Source organism: Spermophilus citellus (genome assembly GCF_964194105.1).
Source record: "Spermophilus citellus genome assembly, chromosome: 2".
NCBI lineage: Eukaryota > Metazoa > Chordata > Mammalia > Rodentia > Sciuridae > Spermophilus > Spermophilus citellus.
In genome coordinates, this window is record NC_138183.1 from 129804363 (window position 1) to 129825881 (window position 21519).

At 41.5% G+C, this 21519-nt stretch overlaps 1 protein-coding gene across 3 annotated transcripts in view; it reads right to left on the reverse strand.

Annotated features, from left to right (window-relative positions):
- The window catches only part of FLI1 (Fli-1 proto-oncogene, ETS transcription factor), a 125463-nt gene that overhangs the window by 53902 nt on the left and 50042 nt on the right, over positions 1 to 21519 (reverse strand). The window contains exon 2 of one of the 3 annotated variants that reach the window (XM_081281545.1): positions 10058 to 10145. The exons of the other annotated variants lie outside the window; for them this stretch is intronic. The gene's annotated coding sequence lies outside the window, so the exon portion shown is untranslated. The remainder of the gene's footprint in view (positions 1 to 10057; positions 10146 to 21519) is intronic. 3 annotated transcript variants of the gene reach the window in all.

Genomic DNA, 21519 nt, shown 5'->3' on the forward strand with positions numbered 1-21519 from the left:
TCAGGGCTGCAATTTCCCTGTAGCTATAGCCTACCCTCCCATACTCTTCCTGAAACAGGTTTGGCTTTTAGAGGTCATGGATTGAGGGAGAAAGCCTTGCATTTTCTAGAGATTTCCACGAACCTAAAGATGAGGACAGGAGTCTCTCATTATTCTAAGTCATATTAGACCACAGGGATTCTGGGGTACAGTATTTCCCATAATTATATAATTACATCAAATTCAGTTCACCATCTTTCAGAAAAAATGGTTTTATAATCTATACAATCTATATGTGTATACTATATGATTATGGAGAAGATTTTAAAATAATCCATGAAAAATATTTATAACAAACTTTGGCACATAATAAGTGAAAAAAATGTCAGCAATGATAACTATTAGTGTTCAAAGATTCCCTTGGGCTATTCATTACGTGCTGAATTGTGCTCCTAAAAACTTGTTAGGTTGCAGTCCTAATCCCTAGTGCCTCAGATTGAGTCTATATTTAGGATAAGACCTTTAAAAAGGTGATCAGGTTGAAATGAAGCCATTAGGTGGACCCTATTCCAACCTGATTAATGTCATTATAAAAGGAGGTCTGGACACACAAAGAAACATCAGGGATGTGTGTACACAGAGGCTAACCAAGCTAGTTGTCTATAAGCCAGGGCAACAAGTTCAGAGGAAATCAATCCTGCTGGCACCTTAACCTTGGGCTTCTAGCCTCCAGATCTGTGAGCAAATCTACTGTTTAAGCCACTCAGTCTTCGCTATGTTGCTATGGTAGCCCTAGAAAATATATACACTGCCTTTACTTAAAAACATAATAATAAATGAATAGCACCTCTTAAGTCTGAGATTTGTCTACATTCTTTGTGGAATTCACATTCCTGCCTTGAAGGTCTCCTCCAGAACAAATGCCTTCCAGATGCCTGGCTATCCCTTCTTCAGACCTGAGATCTGCTGGGACCCTTCATTTTCCACCTGATGTCCTTATATAATGCTCAGAGGAAAACTGTGCCTCTCAGGACCACTTTTCTTTTGTTTATTACATCCACTGTTCATTTTAGTAAAGGATCAATCCTGGCTCCACATCCCTCCAAAATGTTGAAGTGTTACCTGGGTACAAGGCATTATAGGTCCAATTTGAAAAGTATGACATTATAACCTCTCAGAGGGCTGACTCTGAATATTTGAAATTTCTTGGGTTCTACACATCAGGGGCAAAAGGCACATGACCACCCAGGACCCACAAGTGCACTTTGAGTGCTAAAGGTGAAGAGTGATTCCCATAGTTCTGATATAAAAAGCAATAACATTAAGCATCAGGTGTCATGTTTTGCTGTGGAGAGTGGCCTATACTCTGGTTTATCCTGCATGAATCTTGCAGTTTCCAGCAAAATAATCTCTTCTACCTCACTCCTCTAGGTGTGGGGGGAATATTATGGAATAGCAGAGGCAAATAGGTCTGGGAGGCAGACCAGGTCATAGGAATACTCTGGTGAAGGGCAAAAGGATCCCATTATTATCACCACAAAAGAAGGTAGGCCAAAAAACAGGAGAAGTCAGGATTACCAAGTCCAAGGTGGACACACCAATGGCAAAACAAAGATTTGCAGCAAAGCTTACAACAGAGAACAGATAAAAGGAAACTGGGGTTCAGGAGGCAGACCTTAGAGAGACTTCTTAAGGAAGTGAGCAATGCACAGTGAGGAAAAAAAATACATCATGGGACAGAGTGTGTACAAAACTGGTTTGAACTCATCTCGGAATTGAAGTTTCCTTTAGAATGTAATTCACAATCAAAGGAAACTTTAGTAAGGGGCAATGTCAGAAGAAGAGAGTGATCCACTCAGAATGACCCTTATTCTGCCCATTCCATGTTCCTGGCCAGGCACAGGCACCTCCTCTGCCTTCCTCTTTCAGACTCCTCCTTGCTACAACACTCTTCCCTCATCTGGTCCCGAGTGCACAGTGCCTGGTCAGCTCTAGCTCCTTTGAAAGTTGTGAATACTGCTGTGAACCAGCCACAAGCCTTGTTCAAACCCCTCCAAGACTCATATGTACCATGGCAAACCTACTCTTTTCCACCAACTCAGTTTTGCCCTACCTGCCTACCCTTATGCTTCATGACATTTCCGTTGACACAGCTTCTGGCCAATTCTAACTCTTATCACCGCTTCACTAAACAAATCCTACTCATATATACTTTCCCTCTTGCTGTGACTACCCTTTCTTTGCCCTTTTACCCTGATGCACAGTCAGTCCTTGCCATTCTGTAAATTACATGGGTCTTCCTCAGTCCCTGCAGCCTTCTCTGAAAATACATTCTGACTCCTTTGACCTTTTAAAAGCCAGGTGAGAACACTTCTTGAGCATATGCACACACATGCATGCATCACACACCACACACACACACACACACACACACACACACACACCCCACATAACACACACACACACACACAGTAGAGAAAAGAATTGATTGTTGATGGAAATTGGAAAAATAGAGAGAAGATCAAGGAGAGGGTTCCCTGTCTGGCTTGTTGCTCTGAATTTGAGAATCCAATATAGTGAGGGGAATTTGCTGAGGGTGACAAAATAGAAGTTGAAGATTTGGGGAGCTAGGACCTCAAACAAGCTGATTTGGGACCCAGGAAAAAAATAAGAATTGGAGAAATTATTCTTGCTGCCTTTGTAGGTAAATAGCACCCCTTTGCCATTCAAACCTGAGACCAGGCTCTTAACAAGCATATTGTCCTCTTTATGTTGGGCAGTGTTAGTGAGATCCTTCTCCAAACTGTTTTGGGGATAGTAGGCTTCAATGATAGAGATGGGGTAAAACAGGAGAAGGCAAACAGGGGAATTGGTGATGGGTGATGGCAGTGTACTCTGTATCACTGCTGGGGACCCAAAGTCACTAAGGTAATTTGATGTGGGTGCAGGCACTGGAGGGCAGCTCTCATCAGGTGAGCAGCCATGTGCTAAGGCACTTCCATTACAATATCTGCTTCTTGTTATACATATTATACATGTGAAGCTGTATATCAAGGCTTACTTTATGTGTCTTTTAAAGCTCTTTACTTAAACTCTTAAATGTTTGTAAAGTTTAAACTTGAAACCCTTACTTGTACTTAAAACTCTTTACAGAAATGAACACATTGCTGATATTCAATAAGCATTTAACACTTGCCCAATAGACTGGATACAGGACAAACATTAACATATAAATTCACAAACCACTTTTAGAAGAATAAATTCCTTTAGTTTTTAATGAGTTTGCTTCTCCTATGAACTTGGGGCACTGATGATCTAATTCAGAGAAGGAAAGATATGAGTCCATGTTGCTTTAGACTATGCTACATAAAAACTGATTTCAAAGTGAAAAAGGTAGGAGGAGTAGGCTCCTTGTACCTGTGTGCACCAGCTTTGGGGGTCCTTCTTGCCCTAGTAGTTGTCATTATGAAAGGAATCCCTGCAATAGTTCAGTAATTTGGATCCTCAGAAGCACCTTTCCATTGCTGAATACTGGCAAGGCTGGGACTGAAGGTCAGGTGCTCTGGTCCCTCAGCCACTAAGCCCTGGACCAAAAGGATGGCATGTGGTCTCTGCTCCCAGCGGGGAAGTGTGCCCACACATTAGTATCCCATGGTACCTCTTTCCCAGAGGGCTCCAACAAGGGAAATTGCTTGGCTGGCAGTTTTGAGTTCTGAGCTAAAGCAGATGACCCACATTTTGTCCATAGAAATGCTTCCATCACATAATCCCCTGCTGGCACGTGAGCCAGAGGGTTTATATGGCTGATGATACACGTGTCTGGGTGAGAACATGCCTTCTTACCCAATTTTGGAAAGGTGCCTTTGGCATATCAACTTATTGCTTGTAATACACTTGTGTCATCATTACAGAAAACAAATAGAAATAGTGGACAGTCAGCAAAGCATCTATTAAGTGTAAAACACTGTTTACATTAATAATCTAATTTAATCCTCCTAGCAATTACATGAGAGGTGTACTTTTATCACCTAAGTTTTTTTTTTCCCCAGATGAGAAAATATATACCCAGGGAAATGAAATAACTTGCTCATTCACACTGGAAATGAATGGGATCTGGGATTCAAATCCAAGTCTGCTCCCTGGGCATGTAACCACCATCATTCACTGGTTCTTTTCTGGGAACTTTGTCCTCCCAATTGGATCATAAGTTCTTTAAGGGTAACTGTTCAGCCTTGGGGACCCTATTGCCTGATTCCAGGAAGGTCCTTGTATGCTCTCAAAATCTCCCCTTTACTTAAACTGGCTCTAGGGGGTTTTTTTATATATAAATTTTTTAATTTTTTTTAGTTTTAAGTGGACACAATATCTTTATTTTACATTTATGTGATGCTGAGGATTAAACCCAGTGCCTCACGCATGCTAGGTGAATGCTCTACCACTGAGCCACAACCCCAGCCCCCTAAACTGGCTCTAGTTTGGCTAAGACCTACACTGTCCTTCATGGACATTATGTGCAACCTTTAAGACTGGACACAAATGTCCCCTCTTGGAGAGGCCCTCTGACACTTTCAGACAGATTAAACCATTTCCGGCCCAGGATTCCTGTACCACCAAGGTAATTTCACACCACATTGCCACAGTCATATACCATCACTGCTCTTGGACCCATGAGCACTATTTATTTTCTGATTATTACACTTGAGCCCTCAAGTTACATAATAATGTTCTGCTTAAGTTTCCTCTACCAGTGCCTAGAGTGGTGCCCAGTATCCAATAGGTACTAAATAATTATTTCCAAATGAATGAGTCAGTGAAAGTGAATTCATAAATGGAAAAATTGCTTGATTATTATTCACTGACCCATTCAATGGTGCAGGTTTGAAACCATTTTCAACTGCATGTAAGACTTGGGATGTGAGCAAAAGAGCAGGTGCTCCTGTCTTGTCACCAAGATGGCTCCAGCACCTAGCACAGGACCCCGTATGATAGATGCTCAATAAGTGTCTGTTGCATAAATGAGTTAGTTAGTAGATATATGAAGAAAGATAAGTAAGTGTTTGGAATGCAAAAAAGATAAATCTTACACCTTCTGTAACTTCTTGTTCATGGATGGTAATTTTCTAAATACTACCCCCACTTCTTACTTTATTATTTGTATTCTCTCTTAAATATGGAAGGAATTTAACTGGTCACTCAGAAAAAGTTGTGAGCATCTGAAGTACCTTACTCCCCACCCCCCCACCCCCACCACTCTCCTGAGCAAGGGAGATGGTCACCTGAAGTTTTGTTCCATGCTCTTCCTCTTGCTTTTGACATCTTGGAAAGATGTCTCTGATAGTACCTTTCCTTCCTTGCAAAGGAAGACATGTTTCCATCTTTCCCTTACTCTGCACTTCTTCCCTCAGACCAGTCTAGGGCTTGCTATTCCTGTGTTCTACCTCTCACCATTAATTTTGACCAGAAGATCCTGGTAAATTATTTGCCTGGTCTCTGACTGAGGCAGAAAGAAGAAAGTACAATTCTATTAATCCCTGTAACAGATGTTTACTGAATGCTCACTGTGTCTTGCATGTTAGGGAGTCACGGGAAATAGACTAGTATTCCATGATTAACAACAACAACAACCCTTCAAAAAGTTCAAAATTAGCTGGTTTGGTGATAAGAATTAGAATCTGAAATATGAATCTGCTGGCCTCCTAAACAAAGCCTATTTCTTTATTCTGCATTTCCATTTTCCTTTCAAACCATGCATGTTGTTCATGGCTCAGCCTCTCCTTCTCTCATAGTCATGCAAATGAGAGGGGGAAGCATCTATTGCCAAGGCAATGAAAATTGTAGGTGGCCAGCACCTGCTTACTTTGCTGTTTACACAACGTGTACTCAATCAGAATATCAGAAGAATGCTCTGTGTCTGATTATGAATTCAGTATATATGATAAATTCATTTATTTTGGAATTTATCATATATAAGTGTGTTTATGTATATATATGTATGCATGTATACATTTCTTTTCTTTTAATACTCACACATGTATCTTCTATTATTTGCCTTCCTCATATTAAGTCAAATACAACTCTCCATGTTCATGTCAGTTGAGTGATGGAGGATGTGGTCAGAGCATTGCCACAGGATGGCCTGGCTGATTATGAATGATGAGCCAGAAAGCTCTCCAAGCAGCTTAGCTAAAGCCTCCAAAGTGGCAAGAAAGGTAAAAAGGGTGCTTTGAAGATCTCCTCATTCTATTCACAATACACAAAAGAAATTTTCATCATTGTCCTACTTGCAAGAAGGATGCAAACAGGATCTGCAGGTGCAGGTAAAATGGGTAGAGGAGAGAAAGTCCTAGCTGCCATGATGGAGGAGAGACTTCCCTTTCCTTTATTCATCTTTACACTTAGGTTGAATTTTTATTTCCAATATAGGGAATGACTCAAGACACAGGGCCTAAGAAGCACTGATTCCCCATGGTATCTTCTCCTTTTTATTCCTCTCTGTCCTGACCTGAATCTCAACAGGAGGGTTTTCTGTGGCTGATGAGCTTTGCTGGAGGCAGTGGGTGAAAGGAATGTCAAAAACAACCAGACCAAGCTCCCTGCTGCTGCCCCTGCTCAGTGGGTCCACGTAGCTGCTGAGTCCAGGGCTCTGGAAAGCTAATCTCTGGCATATCCGTTACCCAGGTCACCACAGGGAGCACATGGGCTTTGGCTTTTTATTACATTCTTTGCATAATGACATGAAGTCCCTTGTCTTGCCAGCTCCAAAGCATACAAAATGCAGAGGAGATTCTTGGGAGCAAAGCCCTGTCTTCTCTGCTTTGGGAATCCTGCAGGCACTGCAGCCTAGAGTGGGGGTCACTCCAAGGTACATCTCAAGTTCAAAGAATGGGTGACTGCTTTTAGCTAAGGCCCAGCCTTTTTCTTTCTTCCCCTCAGTTACCAGCTATCTGCCCATGTCTTACACTTTATTGCCATCCCTTAGAGGGCAGAGGAGAAAATGGAAGAGAAGGTAGTTTTCGTAGAAAGTTGGATAAGCAATGAGGTGGGAAACATCAGCCAGATACCAAATATGAAGTAAAAATTCCTTTGCACAGGGCATAGATGTCTTTTCCCCCAAGTGGTCATTGCAATGTTTCCTATCTTTGTTTCTCCCCATCAAAAGGCAGAGTTTATTTCCCTTCCCTTTGAACCCAGACAAGACTTTTTGATTACTTCATCAAATAGAATGTTATAGAAGTGGCCTTGCCTAGGTTGGTTCAACATAAGGAAATCAATAAATGTAATTCATCACATCAATAGACTTAAAGATAAGAACCATATGAACATCTCAAAAGATGCAGAAAAAGCATTCGACAAAATACAGCACCCCTTCATGTTCAAAACACTAAAAAAACTAGGGATAACAGAAACATATCTCAACATTGTAAAAGCTATCTATGCTAAGGCCCAGGCCAACATCATTCTAAATGGAGAAAAATTGAAAGCATTCTCTCTAAAAACTGGAACAAGATAGGGATGTTCTCTTTCACCACTTCTATTTAACATAGTTCTTGAAACACTGGCCAGAGCAATTAGACAGATGAAAGAAATTAAAGGGATACAGACAGGAAAAGAAAAACTCAAATTAGCACAATTTGCCGACAATATGATTCTATACCTAGAAGACCAAAAAAAAATCCACCAGAAAACTTCTAAAACTAGTAAATGAATTCAGCAAAGTAGCAGGATATAAAATCAATATCTATAAATCAAAGGCATTTCTATATATCAGTGACAAATTCTCTGAAAGGGAAACAAGGAAAACTACCCCATTTACAATAATCTCAATAAATAAAATAAAATACTTGGGAATCAACCTAACAAATGAGGTGAAAGACCTCTACAATGAAAACTACAGAATGCTAAAGAAAGAAACTAAAAAAGAATTTAGAAGATAGAAATATCTCCCTTGTTCTTGGATAGGCAGAATTAATGTTGTCACAATGACCATACTACCTCCTTATATCAGAGAAAACATTCGGCATTTTTTTTTGGGGGGGGGATTGACTAGCAGGCTGACTCATAGTGAGGTAGAGAGGGGGAGCATGGGAAGAAGAGATGAATTCTAGATAGAGAAGAGGAGTGGGAGGGAAAGGGAGAAGGAAGGGGATTAGCAAGGATGGTGGAATGTGATAGACATCATTATCCAAAGTACATGTATGAAGACACAAATTGGTGTCAACCTACTTTATATATAAACAGAGATATGAAAAATTGAGGTATATATGTATAATAAGAATTATAATGCAAAAAAACCCCGAAAGTACATGTATAAAGACATGAATTGGTCTGAACATACTTTATATACAAAGATATGAAAAATTGTGCTCTGTATGTGTAATAAGAATTGTAATGCATTCCGCTATCATGTATTTAAAAAAATAAAATCAATTAAATAAAAAAATGACATACTACCAAAAGCATTATATAGATTTAATGCAATTCCAATCAAAATCCAATGATATTCCTCATAGAAATAGAAAAAGCAATCATAAAATTCATCTGGAAAAATAAGAGACCCAGAATAGCTAAAGTGACCTTAGCAAGAAGAGTGAAGCAGGTGGCATCACTATACTACAGAGGAATAGTAACAAAAACAGCATGGTATTGGCACCAAAACAGACTGGTAGACCAATGGTATAGAACAGAGGACACAGAGACTAACCCACACAATTTCAGTTGTCTTAATTAGACAAAGTTGCCAAAAACATACATTGGAGAAAAGATAGCCTCTTCAACAAATGGTTCTAGGAAAACTGGAAATCCATATGCAACAAAATGAAATTAAACCCCCATACCTCACCATGCTCAAAAATCAACTCAAAGTTGATTAAGGTCCTAGAAATTAAATCAGAGACCTTGTGTCTAATAGAAGAAAAATAGGCCCAAATCTCTACCATATTGGATTAGGCCCCAACTTCCTTAATAAGACTCCTATAGTGCAAGAATTAAAATTAAGAATTAATAACGGGATGGATTCAAACTAAAAAGCTTCTTCTCAGCAAAAGAAACAATAAGTAAGGTGAATAGAGAGCCTTCAGCTTGGGATCAAAGTTTTACCACTTGCACATCAGATAGAGCACTAACCTCTAGGGTATATAAAGAACTCAAAAAGCTAAACACCAAAAACAAAAAAACAAATAACCCAATCAATAAATTGGCCAAGGAACTGAACAGACACTTCTCAGAAGGAGATATACAATCAATCAACAAATATATATATATAAAAAGTTTAACATTGCTCTGTAGTATAGTTTAAGCAATTAGAGAAATGCAAATAAAAACTACTAGGTTTCATTTCACTTCAGTCAGAATGGCAGCTACAATAAGTGTTGGTGAGGATGTGGGGAAAAGGCACACTCACACATTGCTGGTGGGACTGCAAAATGGTGCAGCCAATATGGAAAGCTGTATGGAGATTCCTTGGAAAACTGAGAATGGAACCACCTTTTGACCCAGCTATCCCACTTCTCGGTATATACCCAAAGGAAAACATCATACTACAGGGACACAACCACACTCATGTTTATTGCAGCATAATTCACAATAGCTAAACTATGGAACCAGCCTAGATGCCCTTCAGTAGATGAATGAATAAAGACAATGTGGTATATATACACGATGGAATATTACTCAGCATTAAAAGAGAATAAAATCATGGTATTTGCAGGTAAACGGATGAAGTTGGAGAATATAATGCTAAGTGAAGTTAGCCAATCCCCCAAAACCAAATGCTGAATGTTTTTTCTGATATAAGGAGGCTGATTCATATTGGGGTTCAGAGGAGCATGGGAGGAATAGACAAACTCTAGATAGGGCAAAAGGATGAGGGGGGAGGGAGGGTGTATGGGGGTAGGAAAGACGGTGGAAAGAGATGGACATCGTACCCTAAGTACATGTATGAAGACATGAATGGAGTGAATATCCTTTGTATACAACCAGAGATATAAAAATTGTGCTCTATATGTATAATATGAATTGTAATGCATTCTGCTATCATATATAACAAATTAGAAAAAAAAAATGGTCTTGCCTGACTTACAAGGCTAGATGGTAAAAGGCATTACTACTTCCACCGGCTTATTATCATTCCTTTGTTCTCTTGGGGGCCTTGGAAATGAGCCGCCATGCTGTAAGAAAGCCCAAACTTGCCAGAGCAGAAGAACTATATGGAGAAGTCCACACAGAGAGGAGCTGAGGCCATCAGCCTACACTCAGCAACAACTTTCAGACTTGTGAGTGATGAACCTCCAAATGAAGGTTGACATAACTCATGAGCATCAGAGTTGGTTCATGACACTAGTCATTTCTTTGCAGAAATTGGAACATTTCCTATCAGAAACCAGTCACCACAGAACCCATATTCAAAGGACTCAGAGATGATTGAATATTCTTACTGAATTGTTTGACAACAGTTGGCAGGCATCAGCACCATGGCTGAGTAGTGGGGAAACTGAGGCACAAAGCATAACTGTACTAATTTCATACGGTGAAAGAGAATCAATCTCAGCCTGACTTCCTATAATAACCATGTAGTAGAATTATATTCTGATAAACAACGACAAGACAAACAACATCAAGCAAAAAAAACAAACAAGGGCCCTATTTGTAAAATTAGAAAGGATAAGTAGAACAAGTAATATTTGCTAAGACAAAGTTTCCAAGGAGCTTTTACAATCATGACCTCATTTAACCTTCTAAGATATGAGTTAGGATCTTCACATTATTGAAAAGGAAACCAAGATCTAAAGAGATTAAGCACTTGCCCTAGATCCCTCAGCTAGGGAGCCTCCTCACTGGTTGCCTGACTTGCAGGCTTATACTCTACCCCTCAACCGTTTCCAGTTTGCTGTCTCTAGTCCTAGGCTGCATGAATCACAGCCCTGTCTGCCATGGATCTCAGAGTACCCACCCAATTTCTAAAGTCATCTTATTGAACATCATCTCCCCTTTTAAATGCTCTTTCCCCCTCTGCTATGGTTTAAATGTGTCCTCTGCAGTTCATGAGCTGGAAACTCAACTCCCAGGGCAACAGTATTGAAAGGCGAGAACTTCAAGGGGTGATTGAGTCAGGAAGGCTCTGCCTTCATGAACAGGTGGACGTCCTTATTGCAGGAGTGCGTTTATTATACAAACATTCAGTCTCCTCTCACTTGCAAGTTCTCCCTCTCTCGTGTACTCTCCTGCCCTTCCACCATCAACCATGGAATGCCATGGGGGGGTGGGGGGGAAGCCCTCACTAGGTATGACCCCTTGATTTTGGACTTTCTAACTCCAGAACATGAGCCCAGTACATTTCTGTTCATTATAATTACCGAATCTATGGTGTTCTGTTCTATCAGCACAAAATAGAGCACGACACCCTCCCTGCCACTTTAATCTCCACTTACTGGGGAAGGAGCTTCTGCAGTGATGACCCACGTAAACACAGCCAGTCAAGTTCCCAGATAATAGACTCAGAATCCCTTGCAGATGAAAGTACTTTATTTAATGGGGTTTAATAAATTAAGGGAATGAGCCTAAATGAGTTCAGAGAACAGGATCTCTGAGTTCTCTGAGGGCATGCCATGTAACTGAGTCCAGAGCCATGGCCTTCTGTTAATCACAGACTCCCATTAGATGCTTCTCCTGGTCTCCCATGGGTGGGTTGTACCTTTGCCTGTTGACTTCAAGTTTTCAGTCTTTTTTTTTTTTTTGACCCTAACCACATTTAAAGGGCATCTCTAAAGATCAAAGCTAAGTTCTCCTCCCACAGAGAATGATTTTACTGCTGAAAAGAAAAAAAAGTGCTGAATGTGGAAACTTACAGGAAGGGGGATAGGAGGCTTGTGTGAGCCCCAAGAAGACAGAATTTTGCAGTACATTTTGCTTTCCATTTGTTTACAATGGGTCTGACCACTGCGCAGGCTGCTGTCTCTTGATGACAATAGCAAAACAGCAAAAGGGTGGGCAATGCTCTGTTGTGCATAACTTGTCACAGGTGACCATCTGAGGAAGAAACTCCTTTCAGATAATAAAGTGGCAGGGACGACCTAAGGTGGACCTTATGGTGCTGAAGGGACAAGGGAGGGAGAGGGTGGAATGCTGAGCTTTCTGCGGTTAAGAAGCTTCAGTGTTCTTCTCTTCTGTTTGTTCCTGACAACTCAGATGAGTAGGAAGGGTTAAATAATGCCCTCGCTGGCTCACAGGGTGATAATAAAAAAGGGAACTTCCAAATATCACAACAAAACCCAGATGCCATGGGTAGCACCAGCAGGGAGGGCTGCAGTCTCAGAAGGCTACCAAGATATCCCAGCAGAAGTGGTTCCCTGTGTATTTTGCTTTGGGACTCTACTCTCTCTGATTTCACTGAAGTGGCTGTACCGGTCATTCAAAATATAGGAATACGGCCTGCCATGGTCTGGGTGTTTGTCCTGTCCAAAACCCATGTTGAAACTGAATCCCTAAAGTAATATGTAGAGAGAAAGCTTTGGGAAGTAATTTGGAGTATATGAGGTCATGAGGGTGGGGCCCCCATGATTGCATTAGTGGCTTTATAAGAAGAGGAAGAGAGACTGAAGTTCGTTGTGTGAGGCCCTGCACCAGCAAGAATCCCCACCAGCAAGAAGGCCTCACCAGCAGATGCAGGTGCAGAGTACTTAAACTTCCCAGCTTCCAGAACTGTGGTCCAAAAAAAACCTCTGTTCTTTATAAATTACTCAGCCTTTTGTTTTCACTTATGACAACAGAAAAAAAGACTCAGACATTGTCACAGAGATAGCTAAATTGCTCTTGCTCAGAGTCCCCTCCTCTCCCTACTCTCTCCTGAGACAACTGAAGGGCCAACAATTGGCAGAGTATTTTTCCAGCACCCTGCTCCTTCATAGGTGGGTGCCCTGGTATCTATATCACGTGAGTTGCTACAGATTTGAATGTGTCCCTGACCTGGAGAATGCTTTGATACCAGCAATAGTGCTGAGGATGGGGAAAGACAGGCTAGGAGCAGTGTTTGCTAGAATTAAGGTTAAAAGGTCAGGAGTCAAGGAAGCAAATCATTTCATTGCTTCTTCACTTAATAGGTTGCTGCTTTTAAAATCTGTTCTATCAAAAGGATAACAGCTACCATTTGGGTTAATGCAAAGTTTTATTAGTTGTGGGAATATGGGCAAGTTACCTAACCTCTTGATTCCTAGACATTTTTAACTGTTTTCTTCTGAAGTTTTCAAGTTCTTCAATGATGATAAACCCCCAGACTTCCCTGACCACAGAAGGCTGAACACTTAATTGGAAGATGTGTCTTCCAACAGGGGTGACTTCAGTGCTTCCTCAGAGCACCTGAATCTCACCCACTGCAGGGATTATAGAGAAGCATGGGAGAAAGGGTAAAGGTCCTGAGCCTTCCTATTGCTTGAGAGAGGGGGCTCCAAGAAGTTCCCTTGAGGCCTGGTCTTTATGGGTCTGGCCTGCAGGGACAAGAGAGAACTCTTGAGTGACAAGGGAAGGGTGTGAGTGAGGGCTTTTGGGTCAGAAAGAATGGTTCTCTCAGGGGACAAATGCACTTGCCCACCAGGGGTGAAGACAGCACTTTCTGCAATTTTTCCTAAGCACGGCGGGAGGAAAGGCAGAAGTGTAGGTAGCATGTGCCCTTTGGTGTTTCTTTGACTCCTGGGGTCATGGGAACTTTCCTATCCTCTTTCTCAGAGACCGTTTCTGATGCTGCAGGCTCCCTGAATAGAGGAACCATGTCAATCTCATTCGTTTTCATCCCCAGTTGCTTGTATACTTCCTGGAGCCTAGTAACCCCACAATATACATATATACATACATACATACATATACATACATACATACATATACATATATATATATATATATTTTTAATGAATGGAAACCTCAAAGTACGATAGGAAATACAGAGACCCTCCCTCCCCAACCAACACTTCACTCCAGCCAAACTTCCCATTCTCTCTCTACTTTAAGCAAGTTGATGAAGCCTTGACCTTTGTCCTCTCTCTACCCCAGGCTTATCTTTTATTTTTTTTTTAATTCAGCCATACTCAGTGACTTTCTCATTTAAATTTAAACATGAAGCCAATGACAACTCTCCCTAAACAACCACTTGAGGTCCTATTCCTAGAAGCTATGATTTTATCCAACCATTTCCTCAGGTGACAGTTGCCATGGCAACTGGAATCCTCAGACTCAAGAAATTCCAGGGCAAACATGCACACAAGGGGAACCCTCTGTTCCCATCTTTCCAGAAACCCCCAAGGAGCACCTTGGATGAAAGTAAAACCAGCCTCACAAAGCAGGGTGGTCCGCCTCACACGTACACAATGGGGAGTGTCTGAGCCATTTGGCGTGGCTGGCACCAGCCAGGGAGGATGCCACTTCAACCTGATGGGCAGAGCAGGCACAGTGTGAGAGAGTCCATTTGATTTCCTTTCCTCCCAGGGCGTTGGGTAAGGGGGAACCTCTCAATCCCCCCAGCTCTTCATGGCTGCTTCCTTTCTATGATTCATGGCTGAGGAGGCACGCTCAGTGACCTCATGCCCATCAAAATGGGAGGCAGCTCTGCCTTGAGTCCTGAGGGTGCAGTATTTCCAAGCTGCACATCTGGATGAACCATTCTATCCAAGGTGTTTAGTTGTTTTGTGGCCCCAGGACATATGGTTACCATATTGTTGCAGAGACATGTGGCAAAAACCTTGCGGATAGGAGTATTGGAAGGAGGTGGTGCCTTCAGAGGTCCATTTTTGGGGCTGGCTCAGCAACTCTGGGCCGTGTCTCTGCCTGAGTCCTGTGCTCTGTTTGTGCTGGTTCTCCTTTCCCTTTGGCATCCTTTGTTCTTTTTCCCATCTGTCTTCTTCACTCACTTCCGTCTCATGCTCCCATTCCTTCTCTCTCTCTCTCTCTCTCTCTCTCTCTCTCTCTCTCTCTCTCTCTCTCTCTCTCTCCCCCCCCCATTCTAATGTCCTATATTAAACAGTTTCGCTTCTCATTATTTCAGACTCCCTGCCCCTTTCTTGCCATCACTTCTAACCTTTAGACACATATTTGAGCTACTGACATACATTTCAGGATTGCTCTTTCATTGTCTGCAAGTGCTGATGTGAAAATTGGCTTTCCCTTTCCCTTTGCTAAATCCAGGTTTCCCCTCATAGAATTGCTTTCTCCATCCCCTGTGCCTGATCAGATCTCATTCATTCACCAAACTGTCTCCATGTCAAGTCAGGCCACCTCTTCCAGGAAGCCTCCCTGCCCTCTCTGAGCCTCTCATTCTGCCAAAGTGTTCTGAGTGTTCTACCTCCAGCACCACAGTGGCACTCCAATCCCAGACTGCCAAGTCACATTGTTTTCATTCTGTTTAATGCTTGACTTACTTTGTAGTTGTCCATATGTTTAGTTTCTGTCTTTCCAACCTAAGGCATTGTAATGCCTCAAGATTGGTTTTCTTTGTGTTTTTCTGTAGACATTATTACCACTTACAACCTTTGTGCCTTAGTCTCTGCATCTATTAAATGGGCTCAAGGACCTAACTTCCACAGAGTTGACACATGAAAGGGGCCCTCCATTGTGCCATCTTATGAGAGAAGAGAGTATGCTGTCATCTGAGACATTGCCCATGGAGCCAAACTCTCAGGATCTGGACTCTGCATTTACCACTTGTTAGTTCTGTGACCTTAGGAAAGTTCTTTAATTTCTCATAATAACACTATTCTAACACACGCCATTCACATGAGTAAGTAAGCCCTCCCCAGACATAATCTTTTTATTATAATCTATAAAGTTCTAATATAGGAAAGACTTATCCTCTCTCTGGACTTGTTTCCTTACCTATAATATAAAAGGACTGAGCTGGATAATCTGCAAGATTCCTTCCAGGGTTTCAACCTTAAAGTCTACTGGTGGAGGGATCCTACAAGCCCCTTTGCCTAGAACAGTTCTACTTTATGCCTACTGTTCTAGAAAATGCTCATTAGTGCTTCCTTTGACTTCAGAATTACCCCAGTGTAAATGATGCATTATACAGTCACCCTGTCTATGAGCAAACTTGGATATCTTAGTATGCCTCAGTTTTGTGGGTCTATCGCCTGTCATTCTTCATCTCTCTTCCAGGGAGGAGGTGAGGGGAAGCAAGGACAGCCTGGTCTATACACAAGAAGCCAAGCATCCCCTCATCATGGAGCTCAGACTCCATCTCCGGTACACAGCTGGTCTCTCAGCTGGCAGTCACTCTCGAAGCTGTCGCCCACTGAGTTGGCCTTCATCCTTGTTTGACTTAAGTGCCAAACCTAGGCAGTCTGGCACAGGGCCCTCCTGTCTCTCCACATTCATCTATAGGAAAAGTAGATATTTTGTGAACAAGTCCTGCCATAGCCCTCCAATGAAAATATCTCAGTGGGATTACATGGAGATATTTTCTTTGTCAATCTCAATAAAGCTATTTGAGCAGAAAACCCAGCTAAAACCCACTGACAGTTCCTAGGAGTTTGGGACTGGTTTAGTTACTTCATAAAGGGCACTTAGTGTTCTACTCTTGGAAGCTTTTGGAGTACTGGCTTTGCCCAGCAGAATCCATTTCTGTCTGTCTCAAGGACATTTCATGGTGGCAGGAGGTGGGGGGGGTCAATCCTTGACATTCCAAAAATTAATGTGGAATTAGAAACTAACCTACCAGGTAGAGATGCCCTAAGGAAGTGCCCCAAACCTTATCAAAAAATTTCTTAGCTTTTTTCCCTGCTTTTTCATTTACTTTAGGACCCACTGTTGAAGGCTGTCAAGTTCTTATGCTGCTACTTCTACTTGGTTTTCTGTATGACTGAGATTTTTCCTGTTCACTCTGGGGCTGATGATTTTCATGAGAAGACCAAAGTCAATGGTGACAACCTTTCCAATCCTGCCTGTCTTGAGAAATAGTGGGAGCAAGAATTTCCATGGGGGATGTTGTGATCTCCCTTCCTTCTTCTAATCCTGAACTAAGAAAGGTCTCAAGTCCAACATTAGCCTGGATGTTTTCTAAAACATGTTAAAAAAATTCTGGAAAAGACCAACAAATGTATAATCTTCAGCAGTAATCTTACAATAAAATCAAAATTAAGAAACAACAATAAAAAATTACCCAAACCTCCTTTTTCCATAGAAAAAAAGTTAAATTCTTTAATTTGATTTTCTAGAGACACATGCTGCCAGGTGGAAATTTCTGTAATGATGAAACTATTTGAAAAATCTGTACTGTCTTGCAGAAGCCAGTAGTTCAATTGTGTAACAATTGAGCATTTGAAATATAGCTGATGTGACTGAGCAACTTAATTTTAAACCTCATTTAGTTTTAGTTCATTTAAATAGCCACAGGTCATGAGTGGGTACCATATTGAATAGCATTGGTTCTACACACTCGTATTTGGTGGCCAGACTGTGTGCTACTGAAAATGTGCAAAGGTCACTGCATGTGTGTTAAAGACAGAGATCATGAAACATATTTGTCATACAAAAAAATTCATCCTTGGTGCAGGCGTTCATTGAATACCTGCTGTGTGCCAGGCACTGTGATAAAAGTCAGAAATATGTCAATTTAAAAAAAAATGGCACCGGAGAATTTTAATTCTATCTGTTGATCACATTTGTTTCTCCTTATCCACTGTGAAATTCTACATCTGTGGATTCAAAGATATTTGAAATATTTTTAAAAATACTGTGTCTATATTGAAGATGTACAGACTTTTCTTGTTATTGTTTCCTGAACAGTATGATATAGCAACTGCTTATATAGCATTTAGGTTGTACTCATAAGTAACTTAGAGATGACTTAAAGTATACAGCAGAATGTGAGTGGGCTATAGGCAAATACTATGTCATTTTATAAAAGGGACTTGATTATCCACTGAATTTGGTATCCAAGAAGATAACCAATTGCCCATGAATACTGAGGTGATTAGGAGAAATATAGGAATTTTTCCTCCACTAATGTGGCTATATGTCTGCAGTGAACTATTATGTGACAGATGTCTGGGTTATATTGTGAGTATAGAAGGTTATTCTGGACAAGTGAGTGGCCTTGCAAATCTACTCTGTAAACTCTTATGGTTTAGATATGAGGTGTTCCTCAAAAGTTTATGTGTAAGACAATGCAAGAAAGTTTAGAGGTAAAATGATTGGGTTATGAGTGCATCAATCCCCTGATAGGAATTAACTGGATATTAACTATAGACAGGTAGGGTGTGGCTGGAGGAGGTGGGTCCCTGGGGGGCATGCCTTTTGAGTATATATTTTGTCTTTGTGTTCTCTCTCTCTCTCTCTCTCTCTCTCTCTCTCTCTCTCTCTCTCTCTCTCTCTCCTTCCTGGTGCCACGTTCTCAGCTGCTTTCCTCTGCCACTTGCTGCCATGATGTTTGGCCTCATCTCAGGCTCCAATGAATGGAGCCACCTACCTATGGACTGAGACTTCTGAAACTGTGAGCCCCAAAGTTTATTTATAATAAACTTTTCCTCCTCTAATTGTTTTTGTCAGGTCTTTTTGGTCACAAAGATGAAAAAAAACTGACTAAAACATAAACACAGGCTGTACTCACAGGTTGAAAGGTGACAATGGGAGAGGGAAAGAGACTGAATTAGATATAGCGGGAACTATGATATCTGTGGAGATTGGATTAAATGACAAGAAGGTCCTCAAAACCACTCTGGAAAGTATAAGGTATTTACAAATCAAAGTGGTGCATTGCTAATGTCCCATAAATTCTTAATTTTTTAAAAAAAATTAGTTGTAGATGGACATAATACCTTTATTTTGCTTATTTTTTTTAATGTGGTACTGAGGATAGAACCCAGTATATGTGAGGCAAGTGCTCTACCACTGAACCACAACCTCAACCCTCCCATAAGCTTTTAAAACTGTCTGAAGCAAGGGCTTCTCCAGCCACCCCATGCAATGCGGTATCTCAGAACGAATCAGGCAGCTGACCCCTCGCCTCATGAGAAGGTGGCAAGACATGACATAGAGAGATGGCACAACTGACTGCCAAGGAGGGGAATTTCAGAGGAGAAGAAGGCAGCAAACTGAACAGAAATGATAACACTTCATTGACCAAGGGACTTTCCTGGTCACAAAGAGCCAGCAAGGATCTTGGGCAAACATGCCACACCATCTTCTACAGAGCATACCTCAAGAAGAAGGGGATTGCTATGGTTTAAGTATGTACCCCCTAAGTTCATGTGTTGACAACTTAATGCCCAGATTCATACATTAATGGTATGGAAGTGGATCCTTTGGGAGGTAACTAGGATTAGATAAGGTCATGAACACGAGGACCCCAGGATGGCACTGATGGCTTTCTAAGAAGAGGAAGAGAGACCTGAGCTAGCACACTTACTGTCTCACCATGTGATGCCCTAAGCCAAGTTGTGATGTAGCAAGAAAACCCTCAGCAGATGCTGAGCAGATTCTGGTAACTTGCTTTTAAATTTTCTAGTCTGAAGAACTGTAAGAAATAAACCACTATTTTTTTTATAAATTACCCAACCTATGGCATTAAGTTATAGCAACAGAAAAAAGTTACAACAGAAAATGGATTAAAATAGGCACTGAACTTATCACCATCAAAGGAATATTTCTAAGGCACTGTCTCTATTGGGCACAATGTTTTGGCTCTCACTGCAGGGACCTAAAACAGTTCTTTAGATCTGGAGTGATCTGGAAGGGCAGAGGTAAGATCCTGTAGTAAGATGCCTGATGAGCTGGTGACTCAAGTTCCAGAGCCTGAGTCTGAGTGAGTGAAGTGACTGTATTTTAAACGAGAGCTCATAGACAGGAGGCTCTCTACTCCTTAACAAAGGTGAAGCCCTTAGGAAAAGAGCAATTTTAGCTTGCTCAGCCTGGGGATTCTGGAATGCTAACTATGGCTCATAGTGCTTCCCCTTTCCCCTTTGGGTTAACAACATTTGCAGGAAAACAGGATCTCAGCTGCTTCACATTCCCTCCTTCTTCTTTCTTCACCCACTATCCTTACTGATCACCTAGATCCAACCCCTATGAGATGGCCCACACATGACCTAAGCAACCACTCACCACCCCAAGCCTAAGAAGTGATCCTTGACCCTTAGGATTCTTCAGTCTATCCACCCCTCAGAAAGGAGGATGATGTCATGCTAATCCACTCCAACTACCAATCATGTACATTGTCTTATCTAATTGAGAAAGATCTAATCCAGACTATTTATTCTTATAACCCAAAGGTATTACTGAACTATAGTTTTGGAGTACCTACTCCTCTCTCCCAGCAGATTAACCTTCCTATTACTGTTAATTTAAACTAATGTTAAAATATTTGCTTTTTTTATGCATTCAGAAAACTAACTGGCTTACGTGGGAAAAAAGGAGGACAGAATATATGGGGGAAATGACCAGGCCAGTCTAGGAGAAATGAGGTTGGCCATATTTATGGGGTCTTTGTCTTTGACAATGCAACATTTGTTCAAGAATTGTCCTGACCCAATTTCCAGACTCCCAAAGACCATGACTTCCATAACCACCAAATAAAGTAAGGGTCAAGAGAAGAGTCAAATAGAAATAGGGTTTTCTTGCTACATCACAACTTGGCTTAGGGCATCACATGGTGAGACAGTAAGTGTGCTAGCTCAGGTCTCTCTTCCTCTTCTTAGAAAGCCATCAGTGTCATCCTGGGGTCCTCATGTTCATGACCTTGTCTTCAGGACACTGTTATTTGTTGTAGTAATAGGTTCGTTTTTTTCAGGCCTACCTGGGTCCCCCAGGAGCTTTGCGGAACACACTTTTCAGTCTGGAGACAATCTGAATACTCTCCACTGAGGCACACACACGTATACACACATTCTCAGATAAAGATGGTCTTGAACACAACAAACATCCATATACCTTCGCAGAAACTATGCTCAGAGTCTATAATTTTGATCTTTTGCCAGGCTAGCAATATGTGACACCACCACTCTCAAGATGCTGGGCAGCAGCAGTGAGCCACAGCTCTCCCAAGGGGAATGACTGAGACTGGACATTGCAATGTATGGCTAAGTTAGGATGCTTGGTAGGTTAGGTGTATTAAATGCATTTTCAGCTTACAGTGGATTTATTGGGCTATAACCCCACCATAACTTGAGGGGCATCTGTATGAAGCCATTTCAACAGACAGCTTCTTTTCCGACCCCCACTATGGGTCAGAAGGTTTCTTAGGAGACTTGCTCTCTGCACTTATGGGGAACAGACAAGGGGTAAGAGCCATTGACAAGGAGGAATCTATTCCCTTCTACTATCAGGGCAAGTGAATCAAGGCCCAGGTATCCCTCACACATGGGGATGAGAGGCCCAGTCAGAGGGTCTGGCCAGGCTTGATGCGGCTCAGACATGGCCCTTTGCTCCTGCAGCAAGAGGAAAATCCTGTCAAAATGGCTTAACGATCTTCTAATATTTCCATGCAATTAAGGCCACATCTGTCTCCCAGGCCCCCACACTCCTTTGCTAGTGCACAGACATGAACCAAACGTCTGTCTTGTCGAT